The sequence below is a fragment of the Mustela erminea genome, chromosome 4, assembly GCF_009829155.1.
Source record: "Mustela erminea isolate mMusErm1 chromosome 4, mMusErm1.Pri, whole genome shotgun sequence".
In the NCBI taxonomy this organism is placed as follows: Eukaryota; Metazoa; Chordata; class Mammalia; order Carnivora; family Mustelidae; genus Mustela; species Mustela erminea.
Genome location: NC_045617.1, coordinates 92,827,151 through 92,846,266, shown reverse-complemented (window position 1 = coordinate 92,846,266; position 19,116 = coordinate 92,827,151). Strand labels below are relative to the sequence as shown.

The 19,116-nt window shown below is 44.4% G+C and overlaps 1 protein-coding gene across 3 annotated transcripts in view; it reads left to right on the top strand.

Moving 5' to 3' along the window:
- RCAN2 (regulator of calcineurin 2) overlaps positions 1–19,116 on the top strand; it is a 264,623-nt gene that overhangs the window by 14,094 nt on the left and 231,413 nt on the right. The window contains exon 2 of one of the 3 annotated variants that reach the window (XM_032340162.1): positions 504–595. The exons of the other annotated variants lie outside the window; for them this stretch is intronic. The gene's annotated coding sequence lies outside the window, so the exon portion shown is untranslated. The remainder of the gene's footprint in view (positions 1–503; positions 596–19,116) is intronic. 3 annotated transcript variants of the gene reach the window in all.

The following is a 19,116-nucleotide window of genomic DNA, read 5'->3' as shown; positions in this document are numbered from 1 at the left end:
CCCCGCTGTCCTTGCCACAGCGTGCCTGTGGTGGGCACTCAGTCAGTGGTAAAATGAACTGGTCATTAAATCCATCCTAAATAGTTCAGAAGCACAAGATTAATGATTCCAGCACCTTCCAGAGTCTTTAAAGCCTTTGTTCTCCTCACATAATTGCTAACTATAAAAAAAAGGAACTCCAAAGATAAGTGTGTCTGCTTTTACTTCATGTCTCAAAAGGCCTCTTCTCAGAAAGTGGTCTGGGCTTGCGTCCCCCTTCCGTCCCGAAGCCCAGGGGTGGCCGGTAGGGTGTCTGGACCTCCCACAGGCAGACCTCATAAGGGCTTCTGTCTTGAATTATTTGAAATGCTTCTGTTGTGGTAAGACAGTGTGTTCTTCCCCCACCCCCCCCTTTTCTTTTCGAGGCTGGGATGTGTGACTAAACAGAAATAATTGTGGCTATTGAGTACCTGTTAAGCAGCAGGCATGGGGCTAAGCACTTTCCACATGTTATCTCTTCACAGCCCTGAGAGCTAGGCTCTGTTTTTATCCTTATTTTACTCAGATAACGGGACTGAGGCTCGGGAAGTGGACTGCCATGCCTAAGGGCTTGCAGGTAAACCCGTGCTGGCTCCAGCTCTACACCAGGGGCCCTTCCACCTCTGCGGCCCATCACTGCTTGTCACAGTGAGGCCTGTGGAGGCATTTGTGGGGGAGGGGGATAGGCCTTCTGCGTGGGAATGTTTAAATTTTGGGGGGGGTGTTCTATTTCTCTGATAATCCAAAAGAAGGTTTGGATCAGCCTATTTTGGATCAGCCCGAAGATCGTCTTTTAATGAGTAATAGTGACATGTGATTTTGGTGCCTGAATTTATGTTGTTATATCCAGTCACGTTGGTGTCAAGACCATATCAGTTGCTTTGGACTTAAAGGAATGAACTGGTGGGCTTCTGCCATTTGCCTTACGGGAAGGCACGTGATGGTGTGGAGCTCTAGTTAGTTTTGCCAGAAAAGAAGAAACGTGGGAGGAGAGTCCTACTTCAGGGTGGGTGGTGGGAGCATTCGGAACTCCAGATCGTCCACCTTACCATCCTTAGTACGGGTCATGGTGAGGGTGGAGGGTTATCTTAGCAAAACAAAGTCACCTGCATATCACATCAATGCTGTTCATTTGAATTGGATTTTTTTTTTTTTAAGTGTCCTTTGTATTTGGTTAGAACATTTAGTTGGAATGTGATGATTTCAGAGGAATTGAAACCGTAAGAACTCAGTTTTCTGTTTGGACACATTTAGGTATTGTCACAGTAAGAATGGTTTAGGTCAAAATTGGAACGGAGGCAGTATATATATTTTGTCCTATAAAAAGTGGTTTGTACCTTTGTCTGATCTGAACAGACTGAGCTCCTCTGCACTCCATGGTGAAAACTTCCTAAAACAATGCTCGTCGACCCACCAGGGGTCTGGCCTTTAGTGGGGGAGGCAAAGGAAATTGATATTTCCTTTCAACCTGTTCGTGGTATCTGGGAAGGTTAAGGTCTGACCTTCGAAGAAATTCTCCCTTACTGTGGTCCTCCTCTGACCCGCCCTATCACTCAAGGTGCCTTTATGTTCTTTGTTACTCTTTGTCCTGACTCAGATAACTGACCGCGGTATCTGCCCATCACCTCTGGTTACCTTTTCTCAGCACCTCGGTGAGGACTGGTGAATGCAAGCTGCGAAGTAGTCCCAGCCCCACCTCAGCAGAGAAGATAAGGACAGCGTGTTGAGATTGAAAAGGCTTCTGGTTTGAAAGGTCTTTCATTCTGTCCCAAAATTATTACATTCGTTGCTTTTTTGGGTAAAGGAAAGGAAAGCCCTGTAAAATGACACTCAGAGAGTCAGTCCCATGTGACAGTGTGTTTCTCCTGAGCCCTTTACTATTGCTCCCGATGAATCCCTGCGAAGATTTTTGGAGCCCTGAAACGGGCCGGTAGGTTGTGATGCAAAGAGAGGAGAGGTTCATTTTACAGCAGGAGGGCATGCAGCGCAGTGTGTGGGCTGAGGTCTGGGAAGCTGGGCAGTACATGCTGACATAAGAGCAAAACCAACCTTGGAGAGATTTGGGGGGACTTTAAAAGAAAGGGCATTTTTTTCTGTATTCAATTTATTGTCCTCCTATGTAAAATTTTAATACGGTTTCCCTATTTTAATAAAACGTGTAGACAAGTGTCAGACACCTTGAAGTGCCCAGTCAGTATTTGTGACTACTATTACCACACTCCTTTGCTATACCCTGACAGCCTGCATGGTACAGAGAGCGTGTTGCAAGGTGCAGAGTGAGGAAGTCAGAGGAGCTGGGCTTTTGTCCTGGGTGGGCTTTGGTTTCCCCATGAAAGACAGGGCCTTCCCTTCCCCATTTCGGCCTCGGATATCTAGTTTATACAGTGAAGGAGTTGGACATATTTACGACCAAAGTTCCCCCCAGCTCTTTCAGCATTCGTATATTCTTGTCCCTGCAACAGCTTATTACAGTATCCTTAGAACCTGCATTTCATTATTGAGAATGGCCATTTGTTACTTTTTTTTTTTTTTTTTTTTTTTTTTAAAGCTCATCTTCAAATGCAGGGCTCTTCTTAGGCAGGGCCTATGGAAATTCTTACTTTGGTCATCTTAATTTGGTCATCCCTAGCTTTCTAGGACGTCATTAGCAAGAACTTGAACGAAAAGTTCACCAAGTATTTCCATGTGTTTGGAGTTAGCCATTAAATGGTAGGAGCTGTGGCCACCCTTTCTCCAACGTTATTTTTAACTGTACTGTCTTCTGCAAAGGTACTTTGATTATAAAGATGGCAAGATGGAGGGGTCCTAAATCTTAGTCAAGTCTTCAGCTGACCCTGGGGAGAAAAGGATAGCACTGATTTTGTAGGAATCATTAACTTTACCTCCTTTTTATACCTTGCATCTCTTTTCAGTAGGTAATATTTATATTACTAGGTAACACCTGTCTAGCTTTTATTATGTGCAATGTGTTAAGACTTTTACCTGTAATATTACTTTGATCATTGCAGTATCTCTATCCATTTTGGACTGATGAAGAAACTGAGGTCTGAGGAGGTTGAGTAACTTCCCCAAAGTCACACAGCTGATCAGTGGCTCAACTGGTATTCATAGCCAAGTAGTGGTGCACCAGCATCTGTGGTTTTAACACTATTTGACACTCGCTTTTATATGTATTACACAAAAATGTCATGGACTCAATTTTACTGTTTCTATGAATTGAGCCTTAAAGAGCTTACCAGCAATTTTATCCTAAGAAGGATCAGAATTTTTGCCTCTGCTTTCCCATTTTTGACTTCTTATGCTAGTAAGTAAGCTATTAGGAACCCAAAGAGTTCTTACAATATTCAGTTCTGGGGTTGTAGAGGGGAGAAAGGAGGACTCTGTGGAAGTAGAGATGCTACTGAGCACTTAATGTAGCTAACACTTTCTTTTGCTTTCTTCCTGCTTAATACTTTCATGTCTTCAGTGGCATAGAGGCCTGACCAATCACTCAATACAGTTGAACTGGAGGTCAAGAGCCCGGTAGACCTTCCGTTTTTGTTTGTTGAATGAATAAGCATAAACCTGCACCCCCCTGTGTCGGCTCACGGCATCAAACAGCCAACCTGCTCTGTACCAGAGCAGACACAGCAATCATCAGCATACGCTGGCGAGGATAGCATGTCAGCAACTCTTTTTGCATAATTGAGAGACTAACTAGAGTGGAGGGAGAGAAGTGATTCCAGCAAAATCAATATTAAGTAAATAAGTAAATAAAAAAATAAGTCAAGATTGAATTCCCGTTGTTTTTCCTGTTTGTAGAGAAGTGAAGCCTTGAAAATCATCCTTAACTTCCCTTCAAGTAGATTGACCCTGGAGAAATAAGGTGGGAATAGCAACCTGCTCTCGTCTCCTATCCAAAAATAAATAAATAAATAAATAGAATAAAATCACCCCACCCAACCTCCATGGACTTAGCAATTCGCTACCTGCCTGCGGTTAAAGATAAGCCACCGATATTTACTCGCAAGGAGTTAGCCCGGGCTGACAATGACTTTTAAACTACCAGAAGTATGTTCCTATGAGTGTTTTTTAGAAAAATGGCCAAGAGATGTTTCTATGACATCCTGTCCATGCTTGCTCCTGATTTCTGTAGAATTAGTAAAAGATAAAATGCTACTGTTAAGGGCTTCCTCTTAACTAATAGCCATAGAGTCCTAAAATAGGGTCCTCAGTTATGTGCAGAACGTCTTACCTCCAACCTGATTTCCAGGTGATCAGTTATTACCGAGTGCTTATTGACCTCCTTCTAGGATATGTGCTAGCTGCGGAGGGTGAAATGTGGGTCCAAGTTATGTTCTTTCCATGGTCAGAAGGGGCCTCTTCCTGTTGGAATGTGAAGTGAAGCTGAGATAAAAGAACTTTTTCGATCTACGCTGGTTGGGGGTTAATGATGCCAGGGCCAAGGAGGAAATGCTCAAGTCAAGAATGATACTGTATTCTTAGGCAGGTTTTGATGTTACTCAACCCTGAAGAACTCTGATTCCTGTCAGGGCTTTCTGGGGATTTTTTAAAAATTGCTATAACATCAGCTTCAATGAAAGAAAGGATTTTCGGGTATTTACCTGGGCCAAGAAGAAACATTTCCAAAGCTTCTAGGAGATTCTTATGCAGAGAAACAGGAAAGTCATTTTAATCTGGTTATTTGTCAGCAATTGAACAAAACACCTAAACAAATCCTTGGAAATCCCCACCAGTGCCTGAAAGAACACCCTGCTTTACAGAAAAAAAGAAAAAAAAAAAAAAAAAAGCATTCAAACCATAAGACAGATATGTTCCCCTAGAGAAAAACAAGCCTGGACTTTCTCCTAAGGATACAGTGGGACTTTGGCATATCATATCTGGAAAGAAAATTCTATACCTTTTGCTGCCTGTTTTCCTTTCCCAGCTACTCAAGCTTCTTTATCTTGTACAATTTATTTTTTGTTCCTCTTTTTTGTAGCTGTCCTTTTAAAGGTCATGAACCCCTAATCTGGAAACCGAGGTTACTTCTTGGTCTTTGGCTTCCCCTTCTGTGTAGCATGAATGGCACTGACCATTCTTCCTTCCTGAAACTCATCCCTTTGCTTCTGTGAGGTTTTTTAAAAAAAGGTTTCCGGATTCCCCACCTTATCCATCTCCATCCATTTCTCTTTTCAAACCTACCATCGCTTACTGTAGTAGTCAGCTCAGGCTGCCAAGACAAAATACCACAGACCGAGTGGCTTCAACAATAGAAATTTATTTCTCACAGTTTCGGAGGCTGAGAAGTCCAAGGTGAAGGTGCTGGCTGGTTCTGTTCTTGGTTGAGAGCTCTCTTCCTGGCGTGCAGACAGCTGCCTTCTCACTGTGTCTTTCCACGGCCGCCTCTTTGTAGCTGTGTGGAGAGAAAGAGAGAGAAATCTTCCTCTTCCTCTTCCTATAAAGTTACCAGTCCTATCAGATTAGGGCCTCATCCTGATGACCCCAATTAACTTTAATTTTCTTCTAAAGAGCCCTTTTACAAATATAGTCATGTATTGGGGGTTAGGCTTCAATATGGAGGGGGGGACACAATTCAGTCCATGGCATTCTGCTCCTGGTCCCCAAAACCCATGGTCCTCTCACATGCAAACTACAGTCTCTCCAACCCAGTAGCTCCCAAAGGCTTAACTCATTTGAGGATCAAATCTAAAGTTGAAAATCCAAAGTCTCATCTAAATCAGATATGGGTGAGACTGGAACTCGAGTCATCTCGAGGCAGAATTCCTCACCAGCTGCGAGCTTGTGAAATTAGACAAGTTATGGGTTTTTAAAGTATCGTGGTAGGACAGGCATAGGTTAAACATTCCCATCTCAAAAGGGAGAAACCGGAAGAAAGACGATGGGTCCCAAGCAAGTCTAAAACATAACAAGGCAAACTCCATGAGATCTTAAGGCTCAAGAATGATCGTCTTTGGTTCTGCCCTGCAGGCATCAACCCCTCTGCGAGGCCTCGCCCGTGGGGCTCTGTGCCCAGGTCTAGCCCTCTGAAGCCAAGGAGGAAGCAGCCCTGTCCTTGGGCCAGAGGTGGGACTGGCAGCCCTATGATCTTGGAATCATCTTTGAAGTCTTTCTTCCCTTTTATTGAAGGATAAAGCACGTTCATTCCATTCATGATTGTTTATATATTCTCTACAAAGCCTGGGGCGCCCCGGTGGCTCCAGTCATTAAGCCTTACTTTTGACTCAGGCCATGATCCCAGGGTCCTGAGATCAAGCCCCACATTGGGCTCCCTGCTCAGCGGGGAACCTGCCTCTCCCTCTCCCACTCCCCCTGCTGGTGTTCCCTCCCCCTCTGTCTGTCTGTCCCTCTCTGTCAAATACATAAAATCTTAAAAACAAAACAAAACAAAAAACAAAGGTGGAAGCTTTCTTTCTAGCTGTCCTCTTCTCTTTGGGAGCTATCACTGAAATCGCCTTTAACATCCACATTTCTACCAGGAGTCCTTTCTTGGCGGTCACACTTTTCCTACCATGCACCTTAAAACTTTTCCAGCCCTCATTCAGTACCCAGTTCCAAAGCCGCTTTCATCGTTTAAGGTATTTGTTACAGCAGCGCTCCATTCTGAGTCCCTGAATCTGTAGTAGTCTGAGTGGGCTGCTGTAACAAAATACCATAGTCTGAGCAGCTTAAACAAGAGAGATGTATTTCTCTGCTTGCTGGAGGAAGTCCAAGACCAAGGTGTCAAGTCAGTTGGGTACCTGGTACGGACTCCCTTCCTGCCTTGCAGACAGCTGCCTTCTTGTTGTGTTCTTCTATGATAGCTTCTCTGGGTGTGCGCTTACTCTTCTCATAAAGCCAGGAATCCTATCAGATGGGGGCCCCACTCTTATGACTTCTTTTAACCTTGATTACCTCCTAAAGGGCCCCTCTCCAAATAGAGCGGAAGTGGGGTCTAGGGCTTAACATATGAATTTGGAGAACAGGGAGCCCCGTTTAGTCCCAGAGACTTCTTGCAGAACCCTATTGATAGCTGCTTCGGGCCACTTCCAGCCATATACCCCTCTCATCCTTAGCTGAGTTCTTGGGAATTGTGTTCAGATGTGTATGTCATATAGTACTCTGCTGCTTCAACAACATTCTCCACCTCTGGCTTTTACCAATCAACAGGATGCAGATTTTATGTCTGCAATGTACATGACAAGATGGCCTCACCCCTGCCTCTCTCCCATGCCTGGGTCTAGACTGCTGTAATTTTCTGAATATTCCTGGAGCTCTCCCTCTCCCAGGCATTTGCTCAAGATTTTCCTTCAGCCTAGAGTGTTCTCCGCCTCTTCCCACTCTCCTTCCCCTGCCCTTTCCCTAAACGTATGCTGCCTCCTCACTCTCTATTCCCTAATACTGCCTGCTTCTAAATCATTTTCGGATTCTCCCCTCCATCTGGATCCCTGCCTCCTTTGAAACCCAGAGCACTGGGTGCTTACTCCTATCTTCTGATACTCACCTCATTCTCATTGCATCCCGGGTCTGCGTGTCCATGTGGTATCAAGGTGCCTCTCCTTTCCACCTGCTCATGAGTGAGTCTTTCTGTCCAACTTCAAATCATCTAAGGGATCTTTGCGCACAGTGGGTTCTCAATGCATAATCTTAAAGGAGGCGTATGCAAGGTTAGATGTAATAGCCAAAAGTTAAAGTTAAAATAGTATCTCTGTTTTATAAATTCGTTCTCACTCTTTTCATGAGGAGTTACATAAACAGTGCTCATAAGATGGAATTTACAGCAGAAAATAGTTTACCTCCGTTGGATATCTTAAATAAATTATTCAGACCTGAGTGGTAACCAGCAGCCTTTCATTATCTACTGTAAAAATATTTCAGTGATTGATCTGATAATTATCAGGGGAAAAAAAAATCCCATGTTAGTTTTATTAGCACCACACTCTAACCAACTGAGCCAACTAGCCAGCTCCCATGTTAGTTTTAGATAACCTGTGGTTTCGTGTTGAAAGTATTACTGAAGCCATACCTCGGCTGAGCCTATAGAGCGCTAGCCCTGTCAGTGATGGGCATGATATTGTCCTGTGATTACTATAGGTTCCTGGTGGTCACGTGGATGAGTCCAGATCATTAGAATTCTGAGATCTTATTGGTGACTTATAAATTATAGTTTGTCATTAAAAATAATAAAGAGAGGGGCACCTGGGTGGTTCATTCGCCTGGGCTCAGGTCATGATTCCAGGGCCCTGGGATTAAGCCCAGCATAGAGCTCCCTGCTCACTGGGGAGTCTGTTTCTCCCTCTGCCTGCTACTTCCCCTGCTTATTCTCTCTGGCGTGTGCGTGTGTGGGTGTGCATACACATGTGCTCTCTCTATCAAATGAATAAGATCTTTAAAAAAGAGAATAAAGAGAAGAGAAAAATAGCAGAGGCAGCCAGTTAATTCAGTTCACAAGACACTGAGTGTCTATTGTATGCTAGGTATTGAGATTTAGGACTCTCTGTGTATATGTGTGTGTAACATAATCCTTGCCATTGAGAAGCTATAGAGTAGGGTCATAATTGATCTTGGTGAATCAAACTGTACCATAAGGTGTTGCTTATAGGAGAAGAAAGGAGAAGAATCATGGGTATACTTTAGGAATTTCCACATTAATGGGAGAAGACATAAATGTATATGTGCATTTAAATATGGTTTATAGCAACAGAATGCACGCATGCATGTAATCAAATTGTCCTAAAGCATGACGGCTGATTGTTCAGAACTTGAAGCCGAGGGAAATCATATTGTCATTTAAGCAAAAACCTCAGACTTGAAGCTTAATACTCTTAGGCAGCCCTGTTGCTAGTCCTGTGAATACTTTCCTTCTCTCTGGGCTGCTAAAAGCCACATGTGGTAGTTCTACTCTGGATATAAACATCCATATCTGATTACATCAGAAGAATGGTCCTCCTGTCCCTTCCTTCTCACATTGATTTGGGTAATTCATTTGGAAGAGTCCTCTGGATTCCTTCTTCTTTCAAGGAGGCCTGTGTGTCTTGGAGTGGGCTAACACGAGGTTAAGTTTTGATTTCCCCATTCATTCGAGAGATTCTAGTGATTCCCAGCTAGGTTTTTTAGATACAGCCCAGCATTTGCAGACTTCATTGGAAAGAAGGCAATTAAACAGTTACAGGACTTGGGGCGCCTGGGTGGTTCAGTGGGTTAAAGCCTCTGCCTTCAGCTTTGGTCATGATTCCAGGGTTCTGGGATGGAGCCCCACATTGGGCTCTGCTCAGTGAGGGAGCCTACTTCCTCCTTTCTCTCTGCCTGCCTCTCTACCTACTTGTGATCTCTCTCTCTGTCAAATAAATAAATAAAATCTTTAAAACATTAAAAAAAGGGGCGCCTGGGTAGCTCCGTGGGTTAAAACCTCCACCTTCGGCTCAGGTCATGATCCCAGGTCCTGGGATCGAGCCCCACATTGGGCTCTCTGCTCAGCAGGGAGCCTGCTTTCTCCTCTTTCTCTGCCTGCTTCTCTGCCTACTTGCGATCTCTGTCTGTCAAATAAATAAATAAAATCTTTAAAAAAATAATTAAAAAAAAGACAGTTACAGGACAGCTAGATTAGGGCTTTGATGGAGAAATACAGTATGACAGGGAATTCATCTTGGAGTTAAAAATTTTCAGTGGCCTGTTTGTTGCCTGGGTGAGTACGGGGGGCGGGGTGGGGGAGTGAGGAGAGGCAAGGATTAAACTAAGACAGGAGCTACAAAGGGACTATCTCTGGACTTGGTTAGTTGCTGTTGGGTATCTAAAATATAGCTATAGGTCACAGAATGTTGCTGTGAAAAGAAGGTGCCCATATATCCACTTTTAGAATTTATATGATGCTTTTATGTTAGGAGGCACCTACCACCTTTTAAAATGTAGGTTTCTATTGGGTTGTTTGGAATTTGAAAAGTATTTTCTTGGAGGAATGTCAGAAATTATGACCAGGTGCCCCAGGCTGGCTAGTCCAAAAGGCTGTTGTGTGCATGATGTATTTGATAAAAAATACCAGATTTTTGGTTTTTAGAAACTTAGAAACTGTCTATGTTGTGGCAGGAAAATGTTCAGAATTCCATGTTGGAATGCAAGTAAGAGAGTTTTTTTCCTTTAGCCTTCATGGGGACAAGATTTCCTTTTTCCCACCCCGCCTTGTTACTATGCAACATGAAGAGGAATTCTACCAGGTCCAGGGCCCAGGGACTTGGGATTGGTGCTCTAGTAGAGATAGAGGCTGGCTGGTGGGGAAAAGTGTATATGATTATTGATTGTTGAAGGAGGCTCTCAGCAGTATTTTAAGTTCTTTACATGTATTATCTCATCAAATTATTGCAGCACACCGGGGAGATGCTACCATTGTGATTCCTGTAAGATGCTGGTGTGTTCCAGGACTCAGACCTTGGACTTCCTCTCTCTCTAAACCCCCTTGTCCAGTCCTATGGCTTTAAGTATCATGTATGTTATCCCCCTCCCCACTGAATTCTAGACTCAGCACTAACTGCTCATCACTGAGATGAATGATAGGAATCTTCTCCTTCAAAGTCCCAGTGTGAACTTCCACAGTCTTCTCCATCTTCATAAATCACAGCTTCATGCCTCTAGATGCTAAGGTCAACACTGTGGCTTTATCCTTGAATCATCCCCTGCTCCATATCCAGTCCATCAGCAAATAATGCTAGTGCATTAAAACTACCTGGAATCCTATTGCCTCTTGCTATTTCAACTACTACCTGTCTGGTGTCTACCACCATTATCTCCTGTCTGAATTCCTGGCAGTAGATTCCTAATTGTCCTTGCTCTCTTGGTCTACTCTCCAAAAAACAGCCAGAGAAATTATTTGTAAACATAAGTCGATTCATGAACTCCTTTATTCAAAATCCCTGGAGCACAAAGCCAAGTCCTCTCCAAGGCCCTGTACTACCAAGAGTAGCACATGTCCTGGCCTCCTGCTTTTCCTCTGGGCTCATTGCCTGCCACCCTCCCTTGCTCACCATACTTCAACTACAGAAGCCTCCCACCTGTTCCCTAAACACACCCAGTCCCCCAGCTGTGGGCCTTTCCCCCCCTCCCTGCTGGCCTCTTTTACCTGATTGGTCCTTCTTCTAGATACCAACAGGGTTCACCCACTTCCATCTTGTCAGAGACAGAGTCCTGACATCTCTCTGTAAAATATATGAAATAACAGGGGGCCTGTACTAATCTGCTATCCAGGTTTTAATAGACTGGGGGAGTCCTCTGAAAGGTATCTGTGTCTGATGGTGTGGAGGGTGACAGCACCGGGAAGGAGGGGAACGAAGACTGAGCTGTGCATGTTGCAGCCAAGCTTTACTCTCCCCATGTCCATGTCAAGGGCAAGCCATCTTTAAGTGATCATTACACTAGTTTTCTTTTCCCCTCATGTGATGTACTTCCTATGCCCTTTTAAAAATACCCATTCACTGGGTACATTTTTATTTTATATTATTTTTTCTTATTTTAAGAGAGAGAAAGAGAGCACACACACAGGTGTGCATGAACTGCAGGGGAGGGGTAGAGGGAAAGGGAGAGAGAGAATCTTAAGCAGGATCTGCACCCAGCAGGGAGCCCTGCACAGGCCCAATCCCATGACCCTGAGATCATGACCTGAGCCAAAATTGACAGTCAGATGCTTAACCGACTGAGCCACCCAGACATCCCCACTGAGTACATTTTTAGTGCTTTATGTTTAGTGTTTGAGGCAATTGCACATTAGAAGTAAAAAAAAAAAAAAAAAAATCAAGGTTCTGTTTGGAAGAAGGGAAAACCCAGTTCTAAGAAATGGAGGAGATGAGAAAGTACATGAACTGGTGGAGAGAAGGAAAATGAAGGATTGTCTGGGTTGGTGGAACAAATATTTTTGGGCATCTGCTCTGTGACAGAAACTGTCACCAAAAAGGCAAAACTATTAGGTAGCTATAAAAAGAGACAAACAGCAGCGGTTTCTCAAAAAGCCACACTAGCCTAAAATAATGTCTCTCATCTTTCCTACTTACCCTGTACTGAGTTAGGCTGTAGGGATCCAGTGGGGTCTTTGACCATCTTAATAAGAAGCTTTGACATCTTAATGAGAAGCTTTGGATTTGTTGGCTGTTTCCCAGTTAAACATGTGGAGTGGTTCTGGGATTGGCTAGAAGAGCAGGAAGTTGAAGGGGCCCTAGTGTTCTACCCTGATATAGAGAGCTTCCAAAGCCATGCTGGAATGCTTGGCAGGCCCCTCAGACTGTTCTAGTTGTACTTGTCTGGAGTCTGCAGGCTACACTGGTGAATCTGCCATTTATTTTCCTGATGGCTGCCATGATGATTTCTGCTCATTAAAGGTACAAGGCTTTCCATCTGCTCTATTGGACAAGTAGAGAGATGATGTTCATCCTCCTCCCACTTCCTTTCTTATTTTCCTTTTTGTACTTTCAAGTTTTTATTTGAGTTCCAGTTAGTTCTCACTTCATTTCAAGCACGGCCTTTGGCATAGGGCCCCGTAGAGGTCTTACAGTGTACAGCAAAGATGGCCACCAGTTCTTAAAAGGTATGTTGAGTGATTAATCCACGACCTGTGTCTTCCACTGATTCAGTGTCTCTCCCTAAACCTTCTGCTGGTCTCCACCAGAGACCTTCTTGCCAATACAGGTTCTGTGAGCCCGGCCCCCAACTGGTTGTTGGCAGAGTGAGAGATGGGGTGAGTTGGCACCTCAAAGTAACTGGCCCCAGTTGCAGCAGGCCAAAAAGGACTTTGATGAAGGTTTTGGTTTGTTTTTTTTTTCCTAAGCTAGAATCTGGGTCAGCTCTGTCTTGTAAACAACACATGGCACCAGAAGTGGGGGACTAATTTTGGATCCTCCTGAATTGTGAGTTTCTGACAATGTGGAGGACACTGGCCAGCCTGTGCTGGCTTCTCCAGTTGGGGCCCTGGGTTGAACAGGCTGAGGGCAGGCCGCTGCATCTAGAAAGGAGAAGATATTCTCTGCTGTGCAATGCAGCGGTCCCGTCAGGATTAGCTCCTGTAGGAACCTAATAGATACTGCGCTTGTAAGCTTGAAAGAGGGAGAGGGGAGAGGGAAAAAGAATGAACATTTTCAACCAAAAAGGTATAAAAAGGGAAGGATTTTAAAAGTGACCCGAAGCTGTTAGGGCTGTGACTTACCTTCAGATCAGGACTGAATTGGTAAATGTGCCAGCAGTGAATGGTAAGGAAGGGACGGTGGGAACACACAACCTGAATTGAGCGCGGCAGGAGACCATGAACACCTGAGACTCAGGAAGTCCCTCAGTTGAGAAAGTGGCAATCAAAGGTGAACAAAGCCCTGGAACATCTATTAGGACAGGGAGGTAGGGGGAAGGGGGGGAGGGGCCGAATGATGGGGAGAATAGCATAGCCGCAGCTCTGGGTGGAGGCTGGGGTGTTTCATTCCATTCGTCTTGCCAGCGAGACAGCGGATCAGGAGCCATGCTGGGTGCCAGGCATTACAGGAAGAAGCAAGCATGCTCAACATATGGGAGGAGATGTAAAAACGTCAATAAATGGGCTCCCTTTGCCAAATGTTGTAAATAACAACGCATGTGCAGAGAGGCAAACAGGGCAAGCGGAGAGGAGGCTCTGGGCAGCCCTCCCAGGGTGCGTGGCTGGTGTTGGGGGGCCTCCAGCAGGCGGGGGAGAACTTCTCTGTGAAGTACCCCGGAGCCTGGTTGAGCACTGGTGGCACTTTTAGCTGAGTTGGAGAAGGGTGCTGAAGGGAAAGAGAATGGCAAGTGACGCTTTTCAGTCTGCAGCAGGGAACATATATTAGCAAGCTAAATACACGGGCTGAGAAATTCCAGCAAAGTCCTAATTCTTGCTCTTAAAGTTCTTTCAGACCCTGAGTCTAACACAAAGTGTGCCTTCCTTGGAAATTATCTGAGAACAGGTAAGCAGTTAGAGTTGCAACGAACTGTTAATATGATTAATAAGCGCAGGCCGGTGGTCGTAGCAAATGCTGGCATTTCCTGAGTGATGATAGCGGCTGTCTCTGGCCTAGTTTCTTCACCAGCATGATCTCACTTGAACCTCTCAATAGCCTTCTCTCCCCTTCCCCGTCCTGTCCCCCACCCCAAGGAGAGGGAGAGACAGACCAAGAAACAAACTCTTAGTTATAGAGAACAAACTGATGCTTACCAGAGAGGAGGTGGGTGGGCAGATGGGAGAAATAGGGGATGGGGATTATGGATTGCACTTACTATAATGAAAAAATAATTGAAAAAAAAAAGAAACTTTTTTTTTTTTTGAAGATTTTATTTATTTATTTGACAGAGATCACAAGTAGGCAGAGAAGCAGGCAGAGAGAGAGGAGGAAGCAGGCTCCCTGCTGAGCAGAGATCCCGATGCGGGGCTCGATCCTAGGACCCTGAGATCATCACCTGAGCTGAAGGCAGAGGCTCAACCCATCCAGGCGCCCCCACAAAGGAGCTCTTAATAGTCCCGATTTACAGCTCTGGAAACTGAGGCTTCGTGAGTGAAACCAGCTTGCCTAAAATCACCAAGTAAAATGGCTGTGGAAGGAGGATTCAGACCGAGACCACAGAGCTCAGCCACCACCACCAGTCAGCAGTGCGTGGAGGGCTGGGGTTTGAACCCGGGTCTATCTGACTTCTGAGTTCTTGGATTTCTTACCATAGAAGCACAGCCTCTTCTAAAGACCTGAAAACAATAGAATACTCACCCAGAATTTGGGTATTTGGGAGCGGAGGAAGGATGGGTTTAGTCCCTATAATAACCCTATGAAGTTGGTGCTCTTATGGTCCTCGTACTGCATACACTTCCCAGAGATGTTCAGTAACATGCCCCAAAGTTACACAGTGAGAAAGTAGCAGTGCCAGGATTCAGACCTGACAGACCAACTCCAAAGCCCACCCTTTGCTTTCCTCTATACTCCGTGTCTTTCTGTGTGAGGAGACTGATGGCTCTAGGAAGGAGAAGATGATATCATGTGAGAGACAGTTAAGGAGTTGCTCTGTTGAGGACTAAGGTGGCCAATACTAAAAACTGTTAATGTTTCTTGAGCCCTCACAGTGTGTCCCAGTCATTCTTCTAAATGCTTTATTTGTGTTAGCTAGGAAATCCTCAAACTGGCACCCTAATGGATACCATCGTGTTCCCCAGTGTTAAAGCAGAGTAATTCAACTAAGTAAATTTGAAGATCAAATTGGCTTTATTAAGCAATTCATGCATTGGGCAGCCTCCCATCTAACAAGTAGAGGAGAGCTCCAAAGAGTTGTGTTGTACAACATGGAGGGTATTTATGGGAAGGAGGGTGGGACAAGAAAGTTATTAGCCACAGGACGAATAGGATTGTTTCAGGCAAGATCACCTTCCTCTTCCTGGGTGGCCATATCTTCCATCGGGGTGGTGGGGTTTGGAGAGGGCCCATGGGACAGGTTACCATAGGTGCTGATCAGAAAATTCCTAAGTAACTGGTTAAAACCTCATGGGGGGGGGGAGGTTGAAACTACAATTAGCTTAATATTAAGCCCACGTTTGTTGACTTGGCCTTGGTGTAAGGGATGCCAGTTTGGGCACCTTGGCTTTCTTTTTAACACTTCTTTATGGATAAGGAAACTGAACCCAGAGACACGAAGTTACTTTCCAAGGACAGGCAGCTAGTATGTTCGGAAGCTGAGAGTCACGTTCAGAACTTGAACACCATTCAGTTCGAGAAAGGCCACCTTCCAAGGATGGTGTCCTGTTTAGCAGCTCCTGGGGTCATCGAGGTGGGGGAGACCCAGCCACAGCCCCTGCCCTCAACAGTGAGGGGGGAGTAAGAAAAAGGACGTGTCTCGAGAGGTGGGACAGACACAAGACAATGGGGTCTGTTAGGGATGATCTCATCTCGTGCACTGGGGCTCAGAGTGGGGTCTGAAGGCAACAGCCCCAGAAATGACTTCAGCATGGGTGGTGTGGTGCTGGGTGGGACTGGGGGCGGGCAGGAGCAAAGCTGAGATATGTGGAAAGCTCAAGGAAGTTGTTCAGGGCCACCCAGCAAAGGAGCCGTCAATAACTGATGCTGTTGAGGTCATTACTGATGGAGCTGGAACTTGGTGCCGAAACTAGGACTTTCCTTCTCTGTGCTAGGTAGAGAGTAGATACATTTGGACAGGAAGACTGTCGTCTTCTTGTGGGGGTCCTGGTTTGCTGGGCCAAAGAATGGTTTTTATTGAATTTGATAGATCTTAGGGAGTTATGGAAGGTTTTTAACGTGGAGGTGCCATGGACATTTAGCTGTATTTGAGGGGGAAAAGAAATAGCATATTGTGTGCTGGGCACAGAAATAAAGATATTTGTCTCTCTCTTTCTCATTCTTTGCCCTCTTGCATTAAAAAGAGCTTACAATCAAGCTGATTGTCCTCTGCTAATCTTATCAGAGAGAGTGCTACCTGTCTCCTTGGCCTCCTAATGAGTTCCGAGCAGCTTGTATCCCTCCTCCCGCCCCTCTCTGCTGCCTTCCAGTCTGCCTTTTCTTTCTCACTTAGAAGGTCTGCACAGCTCTGACCCTTCTTGGCTGGATTTTCTCGGAGGCAGGGTGCGCCATCTCTCCATCTCTGCTCTAGATCCTTCTCACTTTTTTCTCCCCAGTGCTCTGAAAGCAGAAGGCGAAAGATGACGGGATAAATCGGACTTCTTAGCTACCATAGCAACCTTCACCTGCTTTGCTGCTCACTTTTGAAGTGTTATCCTCCTGTGAAAAGTTATTTTGCATATAATTGCTAGGCTCATGGAGAGGCTTGGGGCTTTCTTTAAGCTTCTTCTGACAGCAATAATGACAGGACTGTTTTCTGCCTCCACCCGAGGCTCAAGAATACGTAGTCTGCGATGGTGCACACACATTGTTGCTCGGATCCCCCTTCACTCTTCCTCTTAAAAACAACAACAACAACAAACCACAGTGGCGAATACAAATACAAAGAAATGGTACATATGGTAAGAAATAGTAAATCTGTGGCTGCATCATGCAGGCTGATTTGACCTGTCATTTACAAATGCCTGAGGTTTAAATGTTTAAATCACAGTTGGGTTGAAGTTAACCTATGAAATGTTTAGATGACTACCCAGTTACGTAGACTGTGCTTGGTCTCTTCACTTGATCCCAGGAACCTCTCTCTCCATCGCTTCCCGTTGTGTACTGTGCTCCCGATGGCTGAGCCATGTCCTCCCCACTCTAGTTCCCTTGCCCTCTGGTTTGCAGTTGGGTTTGGCCAATGGAAGGTGCCAGCAGGTCATAGAAAGAGAGCAAGATGGGGATAGTGATCCCTCTGTTTCCCTCTTTGTGGTGCCACTGTGGATTGGCTCTACTCCTCAACCAAAGATGTGTCAGGGGTCGTCTGCTTGTGCTCCCTGGTGCTCCCATTCCGAAAACCCCTCCCCGCTTTCCACCTTTTGAGGTCTAGGGATAGTGCTAACCCAGGGTTTTTAAATACCTTTTGTGGTTTCCTTATATCCTGCCTGCACTTCCTCAAACAGCTGCTTTATCAAACTCTTTTCAAATGATCCGAATTTGAGCAGGCCATCTGTTTCCTACTGGGACCTTGACTAATACAATGACCAAAGCTCTTCTCTTTGGGGTGGTTATGTTCTAATTATTGCTTATTTTCTTTAATAAATCTATGGTTCATTGTAGGTCATTCTTTGTACAAATAGATTTTCCCGTTGTTAAGAACAGCTGCCTCAGTCCTCCAACCTTACATAAAAGGTGGTGATTTCTCTACTTCGCTCTTCTCCCGCAACAAGCCTATTTGAAACCCATTTTCTCGATGATCTCAGTGTTGTGGGAGTGGAATAAAAATGCCTTATCTCCTTATTCCATCTGACCCTGAGTAAATCTGAGATTCTTCTTTCCCTTTTTATTTTGTCCATTGGAATAATATTCAGGATGTGCACATCTTCCTGGCAGACCACAGGCATTAAAACCCTGGCATGCACATTATTCTGGTCAAGTCTGTACACCCATTACTCCTGTAGAATCCAGTACAAAAGGAGATGATGGAAACAACTCCCCCTCCTCTCCAGTTTCATGAAGATTCATAAGAAGCTGCTTCCTAGGGGAATTGAGTTAATTGAATTATTTTCCTGTGGGAGCTTAAGGTAGAACAGCGGTGCCAGAACATGTCCTAGAGGGAGCCATGACTGAGGAATGTGGATAATTTCCTTTGAAAACCATGAGTGGAAACTGCATGTTCCTGATTCTTTCAGGACTGATCCCAAATGGTATCAAGAATAGCATGAAGTTCATGCAACTCAGCAGGTATGAAAATTCTGTTGCTGAATTAAATAGGTCCCATTATATTTCAGAAAGTGCTCTAATGGATTTCTATGGAGCAGGGCCTAAGAATATCATGTCTCTCCTTTGTATGTCAGGATGGCTGGGATGGTGTGTTGTTACTAATATTATACTTCAGTCTCCCTTTAAGATGGGCAAAAATGAACAAAAGGCCTGGTGTATCCCTAAGAGGGTCTAGATATTAAAATACCAAAACGGCATTGAAAAGACTTTACCCATTTGGCCAGGCCAAAAAAGATAGCTGAGGATACGATTTAATTTAAAATGATTATTGTTTTTCATATAAAAGTTTTTTTCTAATAAGCTTGTTTTTGTCCGGCTATCGTCAAAGAATCAATTTTAGAGCTGAAGGGATTTTAAACACTGGAAAACGTTGAGTCTTCTATTCTTTAAAAATTTGAACTGGATTTATTTAACCTTATAGTCAACTTAAAAAAGAGTGGCTGTAGACATTTCTTCTCTATTAACACAACATTGGATTCTTAGTTGTTATCCTTAGGCCACTCGGCATTGTCATTCTTAAAGTCCTCCCAACCAACAAAACTCCCATAATCCTTTGACTTGTTTTTCAATCAAAATTGAACTGAAAGTCAAAGTGAATTATTCATTAATCATTTCCAGCTCTTCCCTTTCCTTATTTATCCTGCTCAGCTGGCCATAACATGGTATTGAGGCATTTCTTCCCCCTGTTTATTGCTCTTATTGCAAAAAGTCTTACATTACTGTTCTTCATTTAAAAAACAGACAAGTTAAATCTTTAACATTCTTTTGTCTA